This window comes from Tachyglossus aculeatus, chromosome 11 (assembly GCF_015852505.1).
Source record: "Tachyglossus aculeatus isolate mTacAcu1 chromosome 11, mTacAcu1.pri, whole genome shotgun sequence".
NCBI classification, from domain to species: Eukaryota; Metazoa; Chordata; class Mammalia; order Monotremata; family Tachyglossidae; genus Tachyglossus; species Tachyglossus aculeatus.
The window spans coordinates 710,238-730,394 of record NC_052076.1 but is presented as its reverse complement, the minus strand read 5'-3'; the positions used below and the strand labels follow the sequence as shown (position 1 = coordinate 730,394).

Sequence of the window (20,157 nt, the reverse complement as noted above, 5' to 3'; positions counted from 1 at the left end):
ACTGTGTGCAGAGCACTGTACTAAGCACTTGGGAAGTACATGTTGGCAACATATAGAGACGGTCCCTACCCAGCAGCGGGCTCACAGTCTAGAAGGGGGAGACACCTGCACCTCTGGTTTTCACCTGCTCTGGCTGCTGGTTCCCAGGAGCAGCGTGGTCTAATGCGTACAGCACATGCCTGGGAGTCAGAAGGACCTGGGTTTTAATCCCGGTTCCTCCACTTGTCTGTTGTGTGACCTTGGGCAAGTCATTTAACTTCTCTGGGCCTCAGTTATTGATCTGTAAAATGGGGATTAAGGCTGAGAGTTCCATGTGCGACATGGGCTCTGCCCAGCCCTATTAGCATCTATCTACCCTAGCACTTTGTACAGTACCTGGCACATAGTGAGCATTTACCAAATACCATTAAAAGAAAAGGCTTTGCCACCTCTAGGAGAACTCGGTTACTTTACCTTGCTGTAATTCATTTGAATGTCTGTCTCCCCCACTAGGTTGTAAGCTCCTCAAGGTCAAGGATCATGTCTCCTAACTCTCCCCAGTGCTCAGCACCCAGTAGACAGTCAACTCCTCCAGGGCAGGGATTGTGTTTACTAACTCTATGGGCAATCAATCAATTGTATTTATTGAACTCTTGCCATGTGCAGAGCATTGTACTAAGTGCTTGAGAGTACAGTACAGTAGAGTTGGTTGTCACGTTCCCAGTGCCCAGTGAGCTTACAGGGTATTTCTTCTTCCCAGCTCAGTATAGTGCTCTGCACACAGTAGACTAAGCTCTTTGAGGGCAAGGATCAGGTCTACCAAGTCTGTTGTACTCTACTCTCCCTAGTGCTTAGTACAATGCTCTGCACACAGTAAGGGCTCAACAAATGTCACTGATTGATAAGATTTTTCCCCTCCATTCCATGTTTCCCCACCTCTGCTTAGGATAGAACATTGTGGAAGTTTGAGAAACTGAGCCTTCATGTCGCCAGGACATCCTGAACTCTGAGATATACTTTGTTATTCAGAATTGCCTTTTGCTCTGGATCCTGGGCTTTTTCATTACAAAACTACTCAGGGAAGATATTTTTTTTAACCAAAAAAAAAGCCACGCTTGACTGATAATGCATTGCTTTGGATGGTGAAACATTATGAAAGTTTAATTTTTAATTAAATCTGAAATACCAATTATAACTGAAAGAGATTTCGAACCTGTTTCTTTTCAGACTGCCTGAAGTTACGTTTAGAGGCTGGAATCTCTGCACCTTGCAAACAAAGAGCCCGACCTCCTCTGCGTTCCTGTAAGTCAAAGCGCCTGGCCCTTCCTCTGTGCTTCTGGCCCAGGTCCACGGGGTGCGAGCCGTGGAGTCGGGGCCGCTGGGCGGGGGTGGGCCAGGAGCCCCCTGAGTCTTTCATATTGGGTTTCCTGGGTTGTTTGTTACCCAAAGTGAGCGTCTGGCACACTGGGTTCTGGTCCAGCGCAAGCCTTTCAGCCTCTTCCCTGTTGACGACCCGGGGTTTTACAGTAGGTATGAGTCTGCAGCTCATGGGCTGCATTCCCTGCCTGTCAAGACTCCACCCTCTTTCCCCCAGTCACACCCACAGTCAGAGGGCACAGAAAGATCCTGGAGGAATCTGGGAGCAGCTGCTGTCTTTGTTGACATCACTGGGGGGTCACATCTGGGTAGAGGAGAAGATGGAGTGGGATGGAACGGAGGTCCTATTCCTAGGGGTCCAAAGGGGTCTCCGGTCCCAAGGGGCCCAGCAAGGGCTCCTAATGATGCAGGCAATCTGGCTTCTGATCTGTGGGCCGAACACATGGGTTACGGGCTGAACCCAGGAGCCCGTGGCCCTTCCCCGGCAACATCACGACATGGTGACATCTTGGCTCTGGGGCTCAGTCAGCCCAGAGCTCTGCTGGCTTGGTGGGCTCAGGGTGGCTTTGCCTGACACCTCGGGGATTGGTTGTTGCTAAAGTGGCTAACTTGTCCAGGCTGGACGGTCCCCAGCCCACCCGTGGTCCCCTCCAGCTGGGCAGGCTGGTGTTGGCTGGGGAGTTTTGTCCCCTCTGATGGCTCAATCTTGGCTGAGCCTGCCCCGTTGGACTGGGTGGTTGGGTTGACCAGGGTCAGAGGTCATCTTACCCTGGGCCTGAGGCTTGGGGAGCACAGGCAGCACTGGGGCCAGGGCAGCAGGGATCAGGGAACAGGTCTGGACTAAGCCAAGGGCCCGCGCAGCCCGACATGATGATGTCTGCTGTGAGCTGGGTTGGATCGGGACCTTGAGTCTTTGAGATGCAGGATAGGAGTAGGGTGCAAAGGAAGGGTTTGGCCACTGAAAACTTCTTCATCCGTCCCAAAAGTTCCTGGCCATACGCAATTTCCAAAACAGCCAAGAAAATCAAAATGGCCTCTGGTTTTCATGCTGGAGTAGAACCAGGGGTCACGGGCTTCATGCACCATCAAAGCTGAGGTGTCTGAATTTGGTCCACATCTATCTCTGCCCGCCAATCCAGAGAGCACCACCTATAGCCCCGGGAGCTCCGCTCATCCCCCAGGGGCACCTCACTCACTATCCCAGAGAGCTCCACCCCTCTGCCCCAGGAGCCCCAGTCATGGTCCAGACCCCATCACACCCCGGACAGCTGAAGGGTTGGCAGCAGACAGCAGCTTCCTCATTGGCTCCTGCCCGATCGTGTCTGCTCAATTTCCCATCCAAACAAGATTCCGCTCCCCTTGGTCAGCCGCTCCAATCGAACCAACAAGAAAATAAATCCTGGGTTTATTTTGGCTTTTCCCCCCTCTTATGCCGTCGCTGCCACTGCCACTGTTGCCACCTCCACGGCTGTTCCCGGGCAGCTGGGAACTTTGAAGGGGAAGGGAGATGGAAGGTGTTTGGGACTAGAGTGAACCTTGTCCAAAATAGCACAGTTGGGAATGGAAAACACTGCCAACTAGGCCAATATTTCATATTCAGGCAAGGGGTACCCTACCCCCAGGGGATTTACACTGCCCAACCAAGTTCTGCATCCTAACTCCCATCTCACTTGGACTCATCATTGATGATCTATTCTGGGTTTGTGCTGGCAGGCGCCTCTGATGCAGGATGGAGTCCGGTGGTCTGTAGCAACCAGTCTGAGCACCTGTCTTGCCCTGGTCTGGGAGAAGGTCGAGGGAAGGCTGAGGAGGCAGGGAGACCTGGGGAGCAGGGAGGCTGAGGAGACGGGGAGCCCTGGGTGGGGGGGCAGGAAGGCTTGAAGAGATGGGGGGCCCTGAGTTGGGGGGAAAGAGACTTAAGAGGCAAGGAGCCCTGGAGGAAAGGGACGCTGAAGAGGTGGGATGGAGGAGAGACTGGGATGTGAGGCTGTGCTCAGAAGGCCAATGGAGAATACTTCCTGTTCTGGCTTGCTGTCTGTCCGCTGCTCAGTGGGGTTGTCTGTACGTTGGAGGGTTTACTGGTATTCAGCTCTAAGGAAGCCAAAAATGGTGGCCTTCCTCAACCCCGCCAGATGAACCCCACCAGCATGGCCCGAGGTGCTGGGACCGCCTGCCGGAGGTTTCCGGGGGCCGGAGCCTGATGCCGCACTGATGGGAGCAATCTGCAGACCTGGGATGGCGGCCTCCGAGAGGGAGTTCATTTGCCATTTTGTTTTGGTATTGGTTTGATGTTTATTTGGCGTTGGTTTCTCATTGGTTGGTGTTGATTTGGTATTAGTTTGTCATTGGTGGGTGTTGGTATTGGCTTGTCGGTGAGCCTGTGATAAAGCTGTCCAGTGAGGCATCATGCGCTTGGCTGGCCGGGACCAGCACCATCCCTCTGGACAGAGGGCTGAGAGCAAAGGGCTGAGCTGACTGGTCTTTGGAGAAAAAGCCCCTGTCAGTCTTCCTTTGGGCACCGTGGGCTGCACTGTAGAGTATCTCCAGTAGAACCTCTCTGGGCCCCAAATTAATGCTCACAAGTCCATGTTGGGTGCAACTCTGTCTCGGTGCTGAAGGCAGAGGGGAGCCACTGCGGTGGAGAGCTTTGAGGTCTGGGCCCAAAGCCCGCGACAATCCCTGGACACAGAGGTGATCTGGCAAACCACCGCAGATGAGAGCCCCGGCCGGGCCCGACGTTCCCACCTCCATCTGGGATCTGGACAGCCAGACTCTGCAGGGCGGGGCAGACCCAGGGGGTGGGAGGGAGCTTGGAGAGGCCAGTCACCATACTTACAGTGGGCCTGGGGTCCTCGCCTGGGGGTCCGGGGCAGTTGCTCCCACACTCCAGTGTGCCCATGCCCCAGTTTTGACCAAGCCAGATGCTGCCCCTTCAGAGGTCACACTGTCCTGGGCAGAACCCCGGTGTCTGGGGCCAACTCAGCTGGTGGTGAGAGCCCGATGCTCTGTCCCAAAATGGTGCCAGCTGGGGGGAACGTTCCCTACGTGCCCGTGTGGCTGCCTCTGTCACTACCACTGCACCCCTATCACCGCCACTGCTGTCACTGCATTGTTGCCCCCATTGCCACTACTGCCATCATTGCCAGTCATTTGCCACTGAACCACTGTCACTGCTGCTGTTGCCCTCCCTGTTGTTGCCATCACTGCCCCTGCATTGCTGTCACCACCACCACCGTCACTGCCACCATTGTGCCTCCCCTCAACAGGGGAGCAGAGAGACCTGGGGAGCAGGGAGGCTGAGGAGACGGGGTCCCTGAGTTGGGGGCAAGGAGACTTAAGAGGCAGGGAGCCCTGGATGACAGGGATGCTGAAGAGGTGGGGTGGAGGAGAGGCTGGGATGTGAACCTGTTCTCCGAAGGCCAGTGGGGAATACTTCCGGCACTGGCTTGCTGTCTGTCCGCTGTTCAGTGGGGTTGTCTGTCTGCTGTAACTGCCCCCCTACCATCACTGTCACTGGCACTGCACCACTGTCACTCCCGCCACTATCACTGCTGCCATTGCCCTCACTGCCCCCACCGTTACTGCTGTCACTGCCATCACTATCACTGCCACTAGACCGCTGTCACAGCCGCCACCTTTACTGCCTCTGCTTTGACTGTCGTCACTGCCATTGCTGTCACTGCCACTGCACCACTGTCACCACTGACGCTATCATCACTGCCACCATTGCCACGGTGCAGTTTGTCCCACCTGAATACACTAGTAACACTATGTAATACCAGGCTCAGGAGGTCTCATGGGGATGGAACAAAAAGTTCTGCAAAATTAAAGCCAGATAATGATAGCTGTAGGTGCAGAGGAAGCGTCCTTCAGAGGGCCAGGGAGCACAGACCTGCCCCAAATGGAGGCATCATGGCCGTGGGATGCTGGGGCTGTGGGGGCAACATTAATGGTGGTGGGGTGCCGGGGCCGCGGGGCACTGGGACTGGGGACTGGGGGGAGGGGGCGGCGCTGGGGCTGGGGGGAGTGGTTATTCACTAACAAAGACTTTTAATAGGTAACAGTTGTAAGCGCCTTTGAAAGTAATTAATGCACCCACACAAAAAATTATTAAAATGAAAATTTAAGGAATTGTCTAAAATGAATTAATTAACAAAAAAAGAACATCGTGTCTTTCTTGGGTGTTTTTTTGCAGAGGAGGGAAGGTTCCCGGAACAGGAGTGATGGTTGGGCGAGATTGCAGTCGGCAGGTTCTGGTGCGGGGGTGGGGAGTGGGAGGCGGGGTCGGACCCCCGCGGGGGAGCTCAGAGCAGGGCGGCTGCAGTTGGGAGATCTCCAAGGGGAGAGGGTAAAGCTTACTGGTGCCCGACACTGGGGACCCCGGGCTCCCTTTCCTCCATTCCTCGGGGTCCAAAGAAAAGGGGTGGGAGGGCCCAGGACTGCAGGAGGAGGAGAAAGAGGAGGAGGAGGATAAGAGGGCCCAGGACTGCAGGAAGAGTAGGAGGAGGAGGGCAGGAGAAGGAGGAGGACGAGGTGGGGTGGGGGTGGGGGGTGGAGGAAAGGGCAGGAGGGCCCAGGGTTGGAGTAGTGGAATTTTATTTATTTTTTTTTGAAGGGCCAGGCGGTGGTGGTTAGGGCTCTGAGTCCTGGGAGTTTCTTGTTCAGTTGCCATGATGGCATTTGCACCCCGCCTCATGCAGGTTGGTGGTCAGAAGGGAGATGTCCGGGGCCATCAGTGCCTTCTGCCTAGGCTATGTTTCTATTTCGATCCCTTCCCTTACCTGTCCTTGATTTTTACCTTTATCTGTCCCGCTGGCTGTAAGCTCCTTAAGGCTAAGGCTCTTAGTTCAGTGCTCTACCCCTAGTAAGTGCTCAATAAATACCACTGGTTGATTGATTGGGTGCCTGTGGGCCCTGAACCGAATGGTTTGTGCTTCCTCTGTGGCAATTTCCAATCCTTGTGGCCAGGATTCCCGCCTCCTCTTCCTCCAAGGATTTCCCAGGGCGATCGGGTTTCCGTGGAGACCTTGTGTGGGGCGGAGCTCTGCCACTGCCCTTCCCTCCCCACTTCCCTCCCCTCAACTGTGTCCCGCATGAGCCCACAGGGAGACCCATCCTGCGGGCCAGGGTGCTGCGGGGCAGGGGGTGCGAGGACGTCCGGCTTCCGGACCAGGACTACAGGATGCCACGTAGCACATTCCTGCAGAGCTTTGGCCCTCCCGGTTGAGCCAAAACTCAGAAGCCCATAAAGGTAGTAATGGAGTCGGAGGCAGCGTGGTCTAGTTGAGAGGCCCCAGACCTGAGAGGCAAAGGGCCAGCATTCTCATTCCGGCTCCACTACTCACCTGCTGGGTGACCTAGGCAAGTCACTTAACTTCTCTTGGACTCAGTTTCCTCATCTGTGCAATGGGGTTTAAAGCCTCCTACCTTTAACTTAGACCATGAGCCCTGTGTGGGACAAAGTCTTTCCGATTTATTTATCTCATATCAATCAATCAGTGGTATTACTGAGCACTTACTACATGCTGAACACTGTATCTGGCACCTGAGAGAGAATAATGCAACAGAGTTGATAAAGGGTCAGCAGTGAGGCAGACCAGATTGAGGTATAAAGAGAAAGTTGGCGTTAGAGGAGCAGAGTGTGCAGGCTGGGTTGTAGTAGGAAATCAGCAAGGTAAGATAGGAGGGGGCAAGGAGATTGAGGGCTTTAAAGGCATTGGTAAGGAGTTTCTGTTTGATGCAGAGGTGGATGGGCAACCCCTGGAGGTTCTTGAAGAGGGGGGAGACATGAACTGAATGCTTTTTAGAAAAATAATCTGGACAGTGAAATAAAGACTGGAGTGGGGAGAGATGGGAGGCAGGGAGGTCAGCGAGGAGCTTAAGGCAGTATTCAAAGTGAGTTATTAATAATAATAATGATAACAATAATTGTTAAGAAGTTACTGTGTGTTAGTAAGGGCTGGGGTGAATACAAGATAGTCAGGATAGAGTTCCTGTCCCACATAGGCCTCCCTGTCTAAGAAGGACAGAGTAGAAGCAGCATGGCCTAGTGGCAAAAACTTGGGCTTGGGAGTCAGAGGTCATGGGTTCTAGTCCCAGCTCCGCTACTTGTCTGCTATGCAACCTTGGGCAAGTCACTTCACTTCTCTTTTAAATGGGGATTAAGATTGTGAGCCCATGTGGGACAACCTGATTACCTTGTATCTAGCCCAGCACTTAGAACAGTGCTTTTCACATAGTAAGCTCTTAACAAATACCATAATTACTTTTATTATTATTATTATTATTATTATTAGGATAAGTGCTTGAATCAGCATAGCAGCCATTTGGATGGAGACGAAAGGATGGATTCTAGAGATCTTGTGAAGGTAGAAACAACATGATTTGGCAACAGACTGAATATGTGGATTGAATGAGAGAGATGAGCCGAGATAGCGCTAAAGTTACAGGCTGCTGAGGCAGAGAGGATAGTGGCGTTGTCTACGTTGTCTACAGTGGTGGGAAAAGACAGGGGAAGGACAGAGTTTGTGTGGAATGATGAGGAGTTCTGTTTTGGACACGTTAAGTTTGTGGTGTCGGTGGGGCATCCAGGTACATTTGTCCTGAAGGCAGGAGGAAATGCGAGACTGCAGAGAAGGAGAGAGGTCAAGGCTGGAGATGTGGATTTGGGAATCATCTGCGAAGAGATGGTTGTTGAAGCTGTGGGAGTGAATGAGTTCTCCTAGGGAGTGGGCATAGATGGAGAATAGAAGGGGACCCAGAACTGAGCCCTGAGGGACTCCCACAATTTGGGGGTGGGAGGTAGAGAGGGAGCCTGTGAAAGAAATTGAGAAGGAGCAGCCGGAGAGATGGGAGAACTAGGAGAGGGCTTCTCAGCACATTGCTTGGCACATAATAAGGACTTAACAAATACCACAATTATTATTTTTATCATCATTATTATTGGCGTGGCGCAGTTGGGTTTGTGGCTGAAGGTGGTTTGAAAGGAATCCCAGTGTTTTGGACTCTTTTCTACTGCCAGCCGATTGTGGCAGGTTACTATGATTACAGACTCCTGAGAGCAGGGATCTCGTAGTCTCACTCCACTGTACTCTCTCCTGTGCTAAGTACAGTGTTCTGCATACAGTAGGCTGCAAGCTCCTTGATGGCAGTGATCACGTCTATTAGCTCTGTTGTTGTCTCCCCACTACTCAGTACTGTGCTCTGCGCAGTAGAATGCAAGCTCCTGGAGGGCAGTGATTGTGCCTACTCATTCTGCTGTCATCTCCCCAGTGCTCGGTACAGGCCTTTGCACACAATAGACTGTAAGCTTCTTGAGGGCAGCGGATCATGCCTTCTAACTCTATTATCTTCTCCCCAGCGCTCAGAGCAGTGCTTCGTACACAGTAGACTGTTTGCTATTCGAGGGCAGGGATCACGTCTACTAACTCTGTTGTCCTCTCCCAAGTGCTCAGCACAGTGCTCTGAACAAAGGAGGTGCTCAGGTTAGAGTCACCCGAGTCCGGTATAGTGCAGGGCAGTTCAGGGCAGGCACTGCCCAGGGAGGGACTCAGTTGTCTCTAAGGGAAAGTGGGCCAAGGCAGGGGAGGGGGAAGGGGACAGACGGGGGTAACACTGGCCCAGCTGGAGTCTGGTGCCCAGACTGACTGGAAGCGGGGGACAGAAACAGGACAGGACTTGGGCCGGCAGCAGCAGCGGCCCATGTTCAGACAAGGGCAAAGCACTGTTCTAAGCGCTGGGGGGATACAAGGTAATCAGGTTGTCCCAAGTGGGGCTCACATTCTTAATTCCCATTTTACAGATGAGGTAACTGAGGCACAGAGAAGTTAAGTGACTTGTCCAGTGTCACACAGCCGATAAGTGGCGGAGTCCGGATTAGAACCCATGACCTCTGACTCCCAAGCCCGTGCTCTTTCCAGTGAGCCACACTGCTCTGCAGAGCACAAAGACACAACCAGCAGAGGTGCCCCAGAACCACAGTGACATCTTTCCTATTCTGTGCCAAGCACTATGCCTAGCACTGGGGTGGATGTGGGAGAATGTGGTTAGACACACTCCCTGTCCTGCCCGGGGCTGGAGGCCCAAGAGCGAGGGCAAGCAGGGATCTTCTCCCCATTTCACAGAGAAGGAGACTGGGGTCCAGAGGGGGTAAGCGACTGGCCCAGGGTGACCCGGCCCTCTGGAGCAGACTGGAATCCAAACTCGTGTCTCCCAACTCCTGGTCTCGTGCCCTAGTCTGGCACGGCCAACTCTCAGCCCCCGCTCTCCCCGTCTGCACCCTCCATCTGGGCAGCTGCCTGTTGTGATGGCGGTCAGCATGAGGAGTCCTGAATTTTTGCCGAGCTTGCCCCAAAGCATCTAGAGCGGTTCCCCGGGGTCTCGGCTGAAGCTCAGGCTGCGAGGGCCCAGCCGGGCCGTGGCCGTGGCCACCAGAATCCCAGCACAAGAAAATGGAGCTTTTACTGGCAAAGAGTCACTCTCCAGCTGGGGCGCTTTTCTGAAATTCTTAGCATTCCCCAGAGTTAACAGAGAAAAAGGCGGCAGGGCCGGCTCTGCTCAACTGCCACAGTGGCCCAGGTTTCTAACTGGAGCAGGTAGGAGCAGGGAGCGGAGGGTAGGAGCAGGGAGTGGGGAGTGAGGGGCCGGAGGGAGAGGGGAGAGTGCCAGAGATGCTGGGTGGGGAGTGGAGGGAAGAGACGGGGCAGGGGACTAGGGGAGGCAGAAAACATGCAGCACTTATTTTTATGTGGTGTTTATGATAGCTCGTTCAAGGTAGCCCCTGTTCCAAGAGGACTAGAAATCTACTCAAAACAGTTTGTGTTGGGAGCTTGGGAGGGAAGACAGTGTGGGTGGGGGGAGGAAGGGGAAGGGAGAGGGGGGAGGAAGGGGAAGGGAGTGGGGGAGGTGAGGAGGAGGATGAGCAAGAGGAGGAAGGAGGAGGCCTCCCTGTGAGCTGCGACTGTGTTTGTCACCGTCTTTTGCTCCGGTCCCTACCACGCATGAACTTTCAGCCGCGGCATTGGGGCACATGCAATCACACGTGCTGGTGAAATTATTTCAGAGCTCTCAGCCAGGCTCAGCGGCTTTGAGTCCTGGGCCCCGGCGGTGGTGGCACCTGGCGCGCGTTCGTGTGTGTGTGTGTGTATGTGTGTGTGTGTGCGCGCACGTGTGTGTGCATGCATGTGTGTCAAGCTATGGGTGTGTAAATGTCATTTCCCCCAGCTCTAGGAAATCACCTCCCCTATGCTGGGACCCCCCTGCTGCACCCTCTCCCCAACCCCCGTAGTGTTATCCTACTTCTCTGCAGTGCTCCCCACCCCTTGCCGAGTTGCCCATGCTCAGGGTGTGGGGAGCAGCAATGGGTTCCCACTGGGGAGTTCTCCAAGTGGACGTGGCGTGAGGAAACTCGACCTGCGCGATCGCTGAGAGCCACTGTCCGTTCTATGGGATAGGACGTCAGGGCCAACACTGATGGGGTAGAGGGATGGGAGAGACGGCCCCTGGACAAACCCCATGCAGGCTGCAGGACATCGGGTTGGCCTGCCTGGGGCTCTGAGCCATGAGGAACCCACCACCCTGCTCCTCCAGCCTCTGTCGTTGCCGCTTTCCCTGCTCTCTCGGGTGGCTCTCGAGTCTCAGTCATTTAATGTTCTGTTTTGTGCCTGTCGCGGCCCCCTAGCCTTCTCCCTGCTAATGCCACCTGAAAATGTGGATTCAGTGCCTGCTCTCTCCCTCCCGCTGAGAGAGTGAGCCTCCTGGGGGACTGGGACTCTGGCCCGATCATCTCATATCTACCCCAGCTGTCAGTACAGTTTGTGGCACATAGTCAGTGCTTAACAAATATCACTATTACCATTATCATTATCATTATACAGAGAAGCCACAGGAGGCCCAGGACCCATGTCTCAGGCTCATGGGTGATTTTTTCCCCAGCGCTTAGCACTGTGCTCTGCCCGTGGAGGCACTCAGCAGCCGCTACGACTATGGCACTGCTGCTAGGATTCCACCTGGCTGCTCCCAGGCAGATGGGAAGGGGTACAGGATGACCGTTTGAAGGAAGTGGCTGGGATGGGGAGCCTGGTAACAGCGATGAGCGGCCTGGGTTCTGCAGACATGACCAGACTATGTCACAGCAACCTCTCATCTCAAAGCAGCATGAGATGCAGCGTGGCCTAGTGGAAAGTGCATGGGCCTGGAAGACAGAGGACCTGGAAGACAGAGGACCTGGGTTTTAATCCTGGCTGTGCCAATTGCCCTGCCAATTGCTTGCTGTGGGAGCTTGGGCAAGTCACTGAACTTTTCTGTGCCTCAGTTTCCTCAATTGTAAAGTGGGGTTTCAATACCTGTTCTTCCTACTTAAGACCGTGAGCCCCATGCAGAATGGGGTCTGTGCCCGACCTACTTGACTTGTACTTACCCCAGTGCTTAGTACAGTGTTTGACATAGTCGACGCTTAACAAGTACCACAAAACACAACAAAGGGAAGCAGGAATGACGATCCTGAAGATGGAAGTCCAGGCCAGCCCTGGACAGCGTGGGTCCAGATTCTGGGATCGGGACCGGCAGGGCGGTGAGGCCTGAGGGACTCCCCCAATCAGGCCAGGGTGGATCCAGCTTTTGGGACTCCAGGTCCCATCCAGGGAGAGGCAGGTCTCCCATGAGCCAAGCCCACCGGGGGCAGGGGGACCGAGTTCCCCAAAGCCCATGTCCACTTTATCTTGGCTGGGCTGGCGTCATTGAGGAACCCCTGTGAGGGTGTCTGATTCCATGCCCCAAGCGCAGTGCTGACCGGCTGCTGATCTGGGGGAACCGGAAGGTAGTCCTAGGTCTGGGACCTCTCAGATACTGTCCCCAGGTCAACCTGGATGGCCCAGAGCCCCCGACATGCACAGCCCTCCAGGGCCCCCCAAGAACACACCCTTCCCCTGGAGGACAGGGCACCTGCTTCCACCATGAGGTAGAAGGAAACATCCCCCGGACAGAGGCGCCCACTTTCCCGGGACCGTGGGGGCAAGGGTCCATCCAGACAGAGGTCTGGGCTGTGTTCTGGCCTTGCTGTTCCCTGCCCATGATCGGATCCCAGCATTTCCCATCATAACCCCTGTGGCAGCTCCGTGGCCTCGCCTCCTGGCTCCCCAGTCCCCTTCCACTTCTGTGTTTGCAACAGGTGTTTGGCCCCAGTGTGTCCGGTGGGGAGTGAGTAGTGGCTGATTGGCGACTGCTGGAAATGGTCTTGGGCGGTCAGTTAGTGAACCGAAAGCTTTCCAGGTCCCGACAGGGCCTGGAAGCCCAGGGAGGCTGGTTTCCTACTCATGGCCTGTGTCTGTAGTCCAGCGTATGGTGGTGGGCAGCCGTCCGTGCCGAGGGGACGAGGTGTCCAGCTGGTAAACCATTGTACAGAAGAACCAGGGGCGAACAGGCAATGCAAGAGAGGCCCCGCAGAATGCCGTGTGGGCACCAGAAGCAGGAGTCCCAAACTGTCCCTGATGATCCGATAAGGGAGCCCAGGGGTGGGGAGCAGGAGCTGTGGGCGAAGGCCGGGGGGAGGGGGCGGGACCACCAGTGTCTCTCATCTGGTACCGTCCGATGAACTGGCGTGTCCTTTACTCAGGGCTCGATCATCTACCAGGCTGAGGGACACCGGGGTTAATAGTTAACTCTGGACGGGAAGGAAGGAGCGATGCCACCCACCATCCGAGGTCCAAGTTGACCTCGCTGCTGAGATTCCCGCAGGCCCTGTAAACGTGTGCCCAGCTTGGAGAGGGGAGAGGTGGCCTGGAAGCTCCTGCTGCCCCATCTAGCCCCACGGAAGCCATCGGGATTGGGGCACAAAGGGAACTTGAGAAACGTAAAGTATCCTCAGCTTTGTTTCTTCCCCAGGATGGTGGGATGTGTGGACGAAGGAAGGAAGGAAGGCCTGAATCCCAAATCCATCCCCCACCCCCAGCCCTTCATCTCTACTTCCCCCATCCCCGCGTCCCGTGTCTGGCTCAGTCTTGTGCCCTTGGTCACTTTTGGGGAGAAAGGGTTTGGGCAGGGTTGGGGAGCCCTGGAGCCTCAGTTCAACTGGGAAGAGGGTTAACAGCCACATAACTACAGGAACCCCTACAGACCACGTCCCAGTCACATGGACCATGCAAACCCTAGGGCTCAGGTCAGAAGTCATGCCTATGCCACCTAGGCCCTTGCCAACTCTCTGAGCCACTCTGCAGTGGTCCTGGCTGTCCATGGTGCCAGGCGTGATGGAAGCAGCAATACAGGTGGCCATTGATGGGTAGTAGGTGGTCCTGGCTGGGGTCGGATGATGGTACCGCCTCGGGAGAACCTGTCCACTTTGCTATGGTGGCCGCGCCAGCCCACTCGAGGCCCTGTTGGCAGAGAGAACCAGACTGGCTTTGGCCACATGGCGGCAGGGTCCAGTGGGGCCTGGGGTGAGAGTGAGGCCTCCCCAAGCACTTTTGTCTTTGTGGGATGGGTCTCAGAGGAGCAATCCCAGAGCTGCTTCTGATTCCCTGCCCATCCAGGGTGGCGATCGCTGGGAACATCAGGCTCTTCAGACTTGCTGGAAATGCCAGGCTCACCGAGAATGCTGGGGCAGCGGTCAATGCTCTGACTCCCTCTGGTGCTTAGAGATGCAGTGAATGGGGGCATCGATCGGGTGGGCAGAGGAGGGCGTGGGGTGCTTCTTCCACCTTGTTGTGTGGCAGTGGAGCTTGTTCCAGGCTCCTGGGGTCCAGACCCCCCGACATGACCTTTGGCAGCAGCTGTGTGCCCTGCTGCCGGGCCTCGGTCTCTCTTGTTCCATCAGGTTGCTGAGGAGAGGGTGGCAGGGCGTCCCAGGGTGCACAGCCCCTGAACGCCAAGGGTCGGAGAGCAGTGCCGGCGCGGTGCCCATGCCCAACCAATGGAACATGGGCAGAGCCCCTGAACACTGCGCCTCCAGCTCTGCCAGAGGACAGTGGGCGGACTGGTTGTGGGGGCTGTGAGGGTCCCAATGCCACTGCTGCCCTCTGGCTAGAGTGAGGGACCAGGCCCAGACAGCCCCTGCGCCCTCCGGTGCCATCTGAGTGGCTTAAGGAATTCCCTGGCAGGTGCTGTGCCAGGAGCCATCCTGTCTAGCGCACCCAGCCAGCCCCTCCCCATTCCCTGGGAGGTGGAGCTGGGGGAGCCAGGGCTGGGGGCTTCATAGTAGGAGGGGCCTAGGGCCAGGGAGAAGTTGCACCCACAAGAGGGAGGAGGAGAAAGGACGAGAGTTGAATTGAACTCTGACCCCAGAGACCCTCCCACAGGGGTTGGGCCATCAGACTCAGGCAGCAGGTGGCAGCTTTGGTAGGTAGGGTGACTGGCAGAGTTTGGTTGAGCCTGCTCTTTCAGGTCTCCTCCCCTCAGCTCTTCCGATCCCCAGGCACCAGATTCCAGTTGGATCACTGGGCCATTTGCCCAGTCACACGTCTCTTCAGCCTAGCGGTGCCACCGCCTCACTGAGGGCTTGGAGCACTGAGTAGGGCATGAGAAGAAGGGAGAGCAGGGATTGGCCAGAGAGAAGAGAAGGAAGCAGGGATTGTTCAGAGACAGGGGCAGGGATTGGTCAGCAAGAAGAGCAGCTGGTTCCATGGCCTCATCCGCATTCTCCTTGACTCACATCTGTCAGCACGCAGGAGTGAGGTCACGTGCCCACGTTGGGCTTTTTCTCGCACTAGGTCACCAGTCCAGCCCCGGGACCTGGAGCTGATGGCCTGCAGGTCTGTCGATCCGGACAGCAGGCGGGGGCCGGGCCCGGCGATGGGTGGAAATGCTTTTCCCTTCAGCTTTTTGCTGTGTTTTGTGAGGAAGACTTGAAGGTTGGTCCCCCCCGGAGGTTCTACCCAGCTCTGTGGTGGAGGTCACCACAGGAATTAGGGAAACAAGGTGCATTTGGGCAGAAGGGGTCCAGGGAGCCAGGCAATCCCACCACCCCCACACTGTGGAGTTTGTCTCATTCTGGGCTGAGCTCCTGAGATGCCGAGCACTCAGTGCCCTCAGTCTCCCGGACAGGCACCCCCTCCCTGCCGTGGACCGCCGTGGACTGGCCAGGATGGGGCCACTGTGTCGGGCAGAGTAACCAGTGCCATCCCATCCCCCGACGACCTCGTCGGGATGGACCCCCTGCTTCCTCCTCCTCCCCCGGCAGTGATGTGGAAACACCTCCTCCCGGACTTGTCAGGGGGTCTCTGGACACGTCACCAGGGTTCACTGCCAGTCTGCGATCGGGCATGAGGTCATGCCGTGGTCACCATTGTGACCGCCCTGTCCCTCACATCCAGGGCCGAGTTGAATCACTTAGTTCAGGGGGCTTTTGGGCGCAGTCACCGGCCAGGCACACTACCCCATTGAGCTACCCTCCAGATAGGCTGAGCCTAAGCCAAAGCTTTTGCTTTCGCTGGGGAAATGCAGGTACTCGGGCAGTGCCTGGCGGCACAACGAGCCAGCCACAAACATAGTGCGGCCTCTCACCACTGGATGGGAGTGGCCCAGATCTGTGATCCGGCCCCACTCAATCTCATCCCGCCAAGAGCCGAGACTGCCCAGCGGCAATGGTGCCCATCGGACCTGAGACCTTGCCCTGCTCAACCTCATCTCGCCAAGAGCTGAGACTGCGTGGTGGCGGTACCCATTGGACCCGAGATCTGGCCCCGCTCAACCTCGCCACCCACCCGGGTTCCTGACCACTCCACCGGTACCTTTGATGCATCCTATTATGGCCACGTGGCAAAGTGGGGTCACCCAAGGTGAGAACCAGGTTGCAATTCCTTCCCCTCACCGCACTGTGCCGTTAGGGACCAGCAGGGTGATTTGTCTATGGTGGGATTTGTTCCTCACCACCCCCGGCAGCCCTCCTCCTCGCCCACAGCTGCCCAGTGAGAGGCTGAAGATGGGGAGGGATGGAGAGCTCATGAGCAAGGAGTCGGAGAATACTTATTCTGGAGACTGATCCATGGACCGTACTTGGACTGTCCTCCCGAGTCTCATTAGTCTGGGGCCATGGGCCCTGGGGCGGCTGATGGATCAGATGCTATCCCCAGTGGACACAGGAACTTGCCACATTGTAAACTCCTCTCAAGGGCAAGGGTCATATCTGCTAATTCTACTGTCCTCTCCCCCATGCTTAGTACAGCACTGTGCACTCGGTATACTGTCAACTCCTTGTGGGCAGGGATTGTGTCCACCGACTCTTTTATATTGTACTTTCCCAAAACTGAGGACAGTGCTCTGCACACAGCTCTCGATAAGTTCCGCTGATTGATGGATTGCACACAGTAGATTTAAATCTCCTTGAGGGCAGGGATCATGTCTACTCGCTCTACTGTCCTCTACCCGGTTCTCAGTACAATGCTAGGCACACAGTAGAATGCAAGCTCCGTTTAGGTCAGAGATCAGGTCACCTAACTCTCTTGGCCTCTCCCCAGTGCTTAGTTCAGCACTCTCCACACACAGTAGATACTCAGTCTGTACTACTGATCAATGGATCAGTTGGTGGAGCTGACTCGTCCCTCTCTCCTTGTCTGCATCTAGTTGATTCCCTGCCAAAGCCAAATGGGAATGAACCAAAGCCAGTGAAGCACCTTCTATAACAGGTTGTTGTTTGCAATCAGATGAGGTAGGGAGGTCCCAACCTCTCCCAGGGCCCAGGCCCCCCCAAGTCCCAGAGGAGAGTGAAACCCCCCCCAGCCCCCCAAAATGAAAATCCCTCTCCAACTCCACACACACACAAACACACTCTCTCTCCATCCCTGTGTCAGTTCCATCCAAAATAAATCAGAAACCATTTGGGCACACATGCCCCACCGCTTAAAAATAAAAGTTGTCAAAGTGAGAGGAGGGAGAGAAAATATGAATTATTACCATATTAATGTTGAGCACGGAGCCCTTGACATGAAATGCTATCAGCCTAGAGGGACTTCGGTGGGAATGAGACCATCCCCCTCGCCCCCAACCGCCCAGGTCCTCTGGGACCATTTCTTTCGTCTAACGAGGCATCCAAAGGCCACCTTCCCAGCAGGCGGGGTGTTCTGGGTGGAGCAGGGACAGGAGCCTCCCTGGACGGCCCAGCACACAAAGAACCCGGGGTCGCTGTGGGAAAACCTTCTAGTCACTGTCCTCTGGGTGGGATTTCCCAGGTGAGAGGGGCAGTTGGGTTGGAGAGTTGGCCTTGACCGACATTTCTGTGTTGTGATCCTGTGCCAGTGTTGTTTCCGGTGGTCAACCCATCAGGGCCATATATTGAGCCCCATGGTAGGCCTTCAGATGTAAGAAGTCACGTGTAATAGTAATAATAATGTTGGTATTTGTTCAGTGCTTACTATGTGCCAAGCACTGTTCTAAGCACTGGGGTAGATACAAGGTAATCAGGTTGTCCCACGTGGGGCTTACAGTCTTCATCCCCATTTTACAGATGAGGTAACTGAGGCACAGAGAAGTTAAGTGACCTGCTCAAAGGCACACAGCAGACAAGTGGTGGAGCCAGGATTAGAACCCATGACATCTGACTCCCAAGCCCAGGCTCTTTCCACTGAGCCACGCTGCTTCTCTGATATGTCCCCTCCCTCGAGGAGCTGACGGTCTAACGGCAGAGACGAATGGACGGGTAGAAGCAGCGTCGGACTAGTGGGACCGGGAGTGAGACCTAGGAAATAGCAAGCCATAGAACAGAGAGACAAATCAAGAATTGCGTATTCAAATAAATAAGAACTGAAGAACACATGTCATGCCGGCGGGTGTGGGTTGAGGAGATGGGGGAGTTGTAAGTTCATCAGAGGAGGCTAATGGCAATCTTGGCCGGGGCGCTGACCCCCGTGCACCCGGTTGCCGTTAACCATCTGAAACTCGTGAAGCTGTAGAAATGCCCGGTGTTGTTTGGCGCCATCCAGCCAAGGCTGAGGTTGGGCAGTGAGGTGACCATGTGCCCCGCTGTCCTCCCAGGCCAACCAGGGACTCGTGCTGTAGCGGCACGGGTGGGCGTCATGGGGAACACGCTCTCCGACCCTCCGTCGCAGCCTGACCCAGCCTGTGCAGTGGTGGAAACACGTGACTGGGAGGGACGCTTGTATGGTTGCAGTAACCACGCCAGAAGGCGGAATGCAGACTATACTGTCAGCCCCTCATTGTCCTCACAGGGGCTTGTAGGGGCCTGGGCCCCTGGAGAACTGCGCTGTCTGCGGTGGGAGTAGCCTTTGGGAAGGAGACAAGATCTGCTTCACCCCACAACCTTATCAGTCCTCCAGCCCCATTCTGTCTTGCTAGGCAGAGGGTGGGCATCTTGGCCCAGAAGACTGACTGGCCCAGACTCCTCCGAGTGGGGCCTTTGGCTCCGGTTGTCCCGGCTCAAATATCCAGGTCCTGCCCCACCGCAGGCTTCTGACTCATGGACTGTAGGGCTCGGGGAAAAGCCGGGCATGGGGCGAGCGGGTCTGGGGACTGGGGATGTGAGGGCTTGGGCCATGTATGAGCAGCTTGGCTGCCGGCTATTTGCCCAGTGTAGCGAAGCCCCCCCACTCCCCCTTGCCCCACCCACCTAGCAGAGAAATGAGCTGCCTGGTACACTGACATTCCCCGCTCCCAGCCCATGCTGGATTTAATTATGATGGTACTTTTTAAGTGCCCACTCCGTGCCAAGTACTGGAGTTGAGATGATGAGGTGATCGGAGATCAGATGTGGCCCTTAGGCCACATGGGGCTCCCAGTTTAGGGGGGAAGGAAAGCAGGGATCCAATCCCCATTTTACAGATGGGGAAACTGGGGCCCAGGATTTCATTCATTCATTCAATCATATTTATTGAGCACTTACTGTGTGCCTAGCACTGTACTAAGTGCTGTGGTAAGAACAATGCAGCAATAAAGAGAGACAATCCCTGCCCACAACAAGTTCACAGTCTAGAGGACTTGCCTGAGGTCTGGTCCAGCCGGGGACAAATCTGGGCCTTAAATCGGCATCTCCTATCAGTTAATCAGTCAGTCAATCAACTGTGTTTTCTGAGCTCTTACTGTGTGCAGAGCACTGTACTAAGGGCTTGGGAGAGTACTGGGTCGCGCTGCCTCCATGAGCTGCTCAGACCCTCCTTGAGCCTTTAACCTTCCCCAAGTCTTGCCTCCTGCCCCCAGATGTCCCCCACCTAAGTCCAAGGCTGCCCAGCCCCACTGGAACCTACTCAGCCTTCCTCACCTGACCACATCCCTGACCATGTTCTCAACCCTAATGCTGACCCTGCCCCTAGCCTTGTCCTTGACCTGGGCCCTGACCCTGTCTCTGGCCCTGTCCTTGTCCCTGTCCTGGTTCCCACCCCTGACCCCGACCCTGTCCCTGCCCCGACCATGTCCCTCATTCTGTCTTGGTCCCTGACCCTGATGCTGACCCTGACTTTGACCCTGACCCAGGCCCTGGCTCTATCTCTGTCACAGTCCCAATCTCTGTCTCTCTACCCTCATCTCGGTCCTTTGTCCCTATTTCTGTTCTAGGTGGAAGTGAGCTGATGGGTTGGGCTGGGAGAGGTGGGTTGCATCTCACAGTCCTTCCTCCCGACTCTGCCCCCTACTCCCATTCCCACCGGCCCCCACCTTTCCCCCTCCCCACTGTCAGCTGGTCCTGCCAGAGCCTTGATGGTGAGGCTGTGGCCGTATCACATCTGCCCTCCCTGGGAAATGGATCTGTCTGTCTTTGTCTGTATATTCGCACACTTGGGTAAGGACAGTAAACTCTGGGTTTGTTTGTGTACGCATGTGTATATAGTAGCCCTTTGCCCCAGAGATGCCACTTTATCCTTCCTC

General features: G+C 55.6%; 1 protein-coding gene across 2 annotated transcripts in view; it reads left to right on the top strand.

The window, feature by feature from the left end:
• Window positions 1-1,201: 1,201 nt before the first annotated feature.
• ZBTB20 (zinc finger and BTB domain containing 20) overlaps window positions 1,202-20,157 on the top strand; it is a 137,838-nt gene continuing 118,882 nt past the window's right edge. For both annotated transcript variants that reach the window (XM_038753706.1, XM_038753705.1), the window contains exon 1: window positions 1,202-1,281. The gene's annotated coding sequence lies outside the window, so the exon portion shown is untranslated. The remainder of the gene's footprint in view (window positions 1,282-20,157) is intronic.